Below are 6,000 nucleotides of genomic sequence, written 5' to 3' on the forward strand. Positions count from 1 at the left end.
GCTTAATCTGTCCAGTAACACCAATAAGGAAGTCAGCAGATTCAGCCAAGTGCATCTCAAGAATGAGAATGAGTCAGCTCTTTGCTCCTTAATGCAATTAACCCATTACCTGCACTCCTTAACAGTCTTATCCTGCATGAATTAGACATTTAAAGTCATCCAAGTTGGTAGCCATCACCGCCTCTTGTGGGAGCATAGGTCCATTATGTGCCAGTGAAGCAGCAGCTTGGAAAGTGAAAAAGCTGGGTTGGAAGGCACTTTGGCTGTTGGGCATGTTCCTTTAGACCACAAGAAGGAACCTGCCAGATCAGACTAAAGGCCCACCAATTTAGAATTCTGTTCCTACAGCAGTCAGCCAGATGTTTATGGGGGAGGGAGCTCACTAGCAAGACATGAGTGCAGTGGACTTCTCTGGCAGTTTTTTCCTAGCATCCGGCGCATAAATAGTGTCCTCCCTAAAAGAGGGCATGTGTTGTGGTGATATCTAGAGACTGACCTCTTGGTTGTGGGTGGGTCCATTGGATAGCCACAACACCCGATTGGTAGGTCCCTCGATGCTGGGTTTCAGTCTGGCCAATGGGGTTGCAGTTTAAACAGATCGAGGGACCTATATAAACCCATGCACATGACCCAGAGCTTCCTCTTTCGGCTTGTGCATCAGAACACCCGCCCACCTCTCCCTATATTTAGGACGTTTTGTGATTGACCTTGCTATGCCGTCGTGTGTCGTCTGTCGTTGGGACAGGGGCACGGGAGGAATTTTCCCACTTGGCTGATTGGCTGTTGCCATTTGGGTTTCACCTGCCACGTAGCAATTCGTCACAACTTGTAAGGTGGTGGATAGGCTCTGGTTCATGTGATAGGGATGCGAGAACGCTCTCGCCATCCCTATGTGAAGGGTATTCCGTTAAAGGAATCCAGGGACTATACTTGGTTTGGCCAACCCCCGAAAAGGGGTTGTGCCCATGCCTGAGTCCAGGGGAGCATCTGGGGAGTGAATAGAGTCTGCTCCCAGGCTTTTCACCTTCCTCAGGTGTTCACTCTTGGCTGACCTATGATAGAGCACTACCTGCAAGGGTGTAGAGAGCTAGTCAAATGCAACCACTCACTTTTCTGTAATCAATAAAGTTGTGGCCCAAATTCTGCCAAAAACCAAAACTAAAATTTGAGTCAATTGTGTCTTTATTTAGGAGGGAGGTCTCTGGGTCTGAACACGCAACTGCATATGTTCCTGAAAGTAGTTTATAGCCATCGTGACTAATAGCCATTATTCGTCATTTAATCTCATTTTAAGGCCAAATTGGTGGCCATCACAACATTGTGTGGTAGCCAATTCCATCATTCAACTATATGCTGGGTGTACTTGCTTAGAAACTGCATGGACCCTTGAAAATTTTCAGTTTTGGGGAAATGAGTGTGATACATACACATAAGCTAATACTTCCTATATCCAAAAACAAACCTTTAGGAATAGCCTGGGTTCAATCCTACTCAAAGCAGGTTTCTTGCTTTACAGACACCGCAAACGTTTAGCAAGTTATTGGGTTCCCCCCACAAATATATCAAAAACTCCATTAACTGTGCTGTCACTTTGTCATGAAAAATATTTATACCCTAATGGCCTAATCCTGTGACCTGCTGCACCAGCAACATGGTGCTTAAGAGGCAATGGGCAGAGTGCTGTGCCAATGTACTGTCACAAAGCATGAATTATGACGGGTTTTACAGGCAGATGTGCTGATTCAAACATTTAGGGTCAGCAGGCCACTCAGGATGAAAAGACTGCTGGAAGGGATTAGGAGGAGTAGTTAAGCATAGAAGGAACATATTTGCTCTGTCATAGAAGACTAATCTCCAGGAAAAAAATTTCTTGGGTGGGAGTGAATCAACTACTGAAAATATGTGCCTTTTTGACATCTCCCAAAACGGGGGGGGGGGGGGGGGAGGAAGAGAGATCTCCGAAGGGGGATTAGGGCCATAACTTAGTGATAGAAGATCTGCTTTGCATGCATCATAAGTTCCCTGGTGCAATCCTCAGCACCTCCAGGTAATTTACCATATCTGAAACCATCGAGAGCCACTGTCAATCAATGTTGACAAGGAGGAGCTAGATGGACAAAGGGCCTGACTTTGGTATGAGGCAGCACCCTATGCTTCTGTGTAAATAGCATCTGTTAAGTTGTGGGTGAACATATCAGACGACACAGCGATTCTTCAAACAGCTCTTGCTTATTCAAAGGCCAGAACAGAACTGAACTGAAAAGCTCAGTCAGCCTGCTTATATAGAGCTCCAGAACAACGTAACTGTAGCAACTTTCTAAAACTATCCAATCACTGAACGTCACTTTCGATCCTTCATTTGCATAACTATCTACAGTATCCCCCTGCTGGCCCAGGGTGAGAACTTCAGTACATAACAGCATCTACTGTTGAATGGTGCTTTTTAGCTTGGGGAAGGACCATAGCTCAGTGGCAGAGCATCTGTTTTGCATGCAAAAGGGCCTGGACGCAATCCCCAGCATCTCCACTGCCAAGCAGCATAGACAGTTCTGATCTAGATGGACCAAGGTTCACACAGATGACAAATGAATGCCACTTTAGAGTAAGCCCCACACAACTCAATGAGTTTTACTTCTGAGTAGGTATATATAGGATTGTGATGTCAGGCTTCCATTTATAAAAGTTATGGAGGAGCCTGATCCAGTCCTGGAAAGATGCTTAATATATTAATATAATGTGTTTGAGTAGTAAAACCAATATACGAAATATATATATATATATATATATATATATATATATATATATAGTTTCATATGTTCACTTACTTCCATGGGACAGGGAAGGAAAGAGGTATAGCTAAGCCAAAATGCATTTCAGTGATACCCAGTGTACCATTCCACTTTCTTTCACTTGAATTGCTATTGCACCACTCACAATGCCACAAAATAGGCGTTTTGCATGTGCATTTCTTTATTGCAAACGTTCTGTATCCCTCTTTTTTTCCAAGGAGGCCATGGGATAATCAGTTCTGCACTTCACAGCAGCCATGTAAACTGATTTTGACTAAGAGTTATCATGTGCTATAGGTCATTCAAAGAGTGTCATGGCCCAGCAGAATTTGAATCCCAGTCCCTGCAGTTCAAGCTCAACACTATATCCTGTTTCACATGGGCTCTGCACCATACTGGCCACAGTTATCCAGAGCCAGCAGATCTGGATTATAATATTCTGTTACCAGGAATAAAGCACACAAACATTCAATCCCCGAGAACTGTAGTTTACCCCTCAAAGAACTACAATCCCTCCCCTTAGTAAACTAAAGTTCACAGGATTTTTTGAGGGGTGTGTGTGCTTTAAATATTATTTGAATATATAGTGTGTAAGCAGCCCAGAGGAAGGTCTGCTAAAGCAGCCTGTGGCACATTTGCTAAATCATTAGTTCTTTTTATTCTTATTTGCGAACACTGATTTATTTAGGAATTTCAAGAAATTCACTGATAATTTAATTAGTATTAATCCTCAATTCTCCAGAGATGAGTGATATAAATAAATGTGAACTAATTTCCTCCAAGTCTTGGGGAGATCATGTTTAGGGGATCAATGGAACAGTTTCCCAATCCTGTTTGTATGGTTGTGCAGATCATAGCTGTCAACTTACAGATTTGAAAATAAGGGACCAGCAGCCAAAATAAGGGACCTGCAGCATCACCTGTTCCAGGCACTCCAGTCTTCCTGTCCTCCTGCTGTCTGGTCAAACTCATGCTGGTAGCTTCGAGAACACTGTCCAACCAACTTTGTAACCAGAGGTTCAACTGAATAGAATCTGAATCACATGCACCACAAGACCTATGCAGCCTCAACCTAAGATGGCTCCCTGGCCTGGCTTTGCACTGCAAAGTTTGCAGCAGCACGTGCAACAAAATGGCGTCCAGCATTCAAAAAACCCCTCAGCTTGCATTAACTAGGCACACACAATGCATGCAAGCTCCACCCCCCAGTCATTCTTAGACTTCCTAGCAACACAGCCAAGCAACACAGTTGGAGCCTCCCTCCTCCCTGGCCAGCAGGGAGAGGAGCTGTTTCCTTTGAAATTTAAGGGACATCACTTAAGGGACATTTAAGGGACATCCATCAATAAGGGACAGCAGCGGGACATGGCGCTGGAATAAGGGACTGTCCCTTCAAATAAGGGACACTTGACAGCTATGGTGCAGATGCAGAGATTGTTCAAGCCACTCATTGGTTCTAATCACATGTTTTAGCTATTGTAACATACTCTCTGCTTTTCTGAGCTGTGAAAAGTTCTGGCCTAGCTTAGGAAATTGCTACAGTTTGTGTGAAAGGGCAATGAAGATTTGTGGAAGCTTCATGTTTTCTCTGTTATTTAGAAATACAGCATAGACGAAGAACAGATAAAGTAAGCAATCACTCCTACAGCAGGTAAGTACATCTTGCATCAGGGCCGCAAAGAGCAATGGTACTTGAATAATATTTCAGTTTTGTACAGGTCACAGATCTCTCTTCCACTTAAATTCCAACTACAAAACTCCCCAAAGGTTTTGTGACCCTCCTCTCACTACTTGTGAGAGTCTTCTTCTAAAACAGGGAAGATAGGCTTTGCAGCCATAAAGGCACATTAACATTCTTTAGTCAATTTCATGGTGTGCATTGCAGACTGCAGGAATTCAGCACTGGTAGAGCAATTAACACTAGAAAATCACATACAATTCACATCTCACATATCATAGCACCTGTATTCAAGCACTGCTTCCTCCACTTAGTTAAAGCGTGAACTGCCCATTGAGCAAACGACAGGTGATTGCTAACCATTTGCAACCAAAACAGCTTGGCAAAGGATAGCCAGGCAATATCCAGAGCACCATATTGTATTGTGACAGCTTTTGCATAGAACTGAGAGTGAAACTAAGGTATCAGGCTGTCAACACTCTACTTTTTACATGTTTCTGGTAATGTCCGATCGTATTACACAATGTGATTCCAATGAGAGTTTCCTCACGCCACAAGATTGGTTGTCAATAGCAGAGAAAAGGAAAAGGCACCGTGAGATAATGTCACATCCCATATTGTGTGATAGAGGTCCGTATCACTTGTATTTAAAAAACTGAGTTTTATTTTGGGCTTCAATTCAATTAAATAAATGTTAAGGGAATACCTTATGACTGATCAATCAGTGTGGAAATTCCATCATTGCTTACATTTTTTGTGGAGGCTCCCCAGTGCATTTTGGAAACCTGGAAAAGCAGGATTCTAAATTATTTGGGAAGCATTCGTGGATTCAAAAGGCTCCTCACTTCATATAGTCACTTTCTATGACGTGAGGAAAATATAGCAATGGAGAGGCAGACCTAGTGTGGCCATCCACACTGCCCTCTGTAAAATGCTTCAGTGCCCTTTTTGTGAGTCCTGAAAAGTGTTATTGTCTCTCCTTCAACGTAGCCAGCGAGCTTGGAAAGGGAAGGTCACCTCCCACTAACTACTTGGAAGAGAGGCCTCCTGTTCCTCTAAATAGCATCAGAAAATAGAATTTTTCTCCCTTTTACATAGAGTCATTCAATAAAGCCAAATGCTGGAAGACTCAGGACACACAAAAGGAACTTCTTCCGACAGTGAATAATTAAACTATAGCATTCGTTGCTGCAAGATTTAGTGATGGCCATCAACTTAGGTGACTGAGAGGCGTTATGAAATATGCCAGAGGAATAAAGTTGGCAATTATTATTAACCATGATGGCTGTGTACCAATTTCAGCACTGCAGGTTCTATATCTCTGGGTACCAAGTGTCGGGCTTTACCAGTAGGCTTGGTGCTATTGTGCTTATGTCCTGCTTGTGAGCTTCCCAAAGGCCACTGTTTGGCCACTAAGAGAACACAATGATAGATTTGATGGGCCTATGGCTTGATCCAAAAGGACACTTCTTATTTTCTTAGCTTCTGGGGTTTGGGGGTTGTGTACTGCTAGATGCTCTGCATCTAGTGAGA

Source organism: Podarcis gaigeae (genome assembly GCF_964106915.1).
Source record: "Podarcis gaigeae genome assembly, chromosome: 6".
Lineage (NCBI taxonomy): Eukaryota > Metazoa > Chordata > Lepidosauria > Squamata > Lacertidae > Podarcis > Podarcis gaigeae.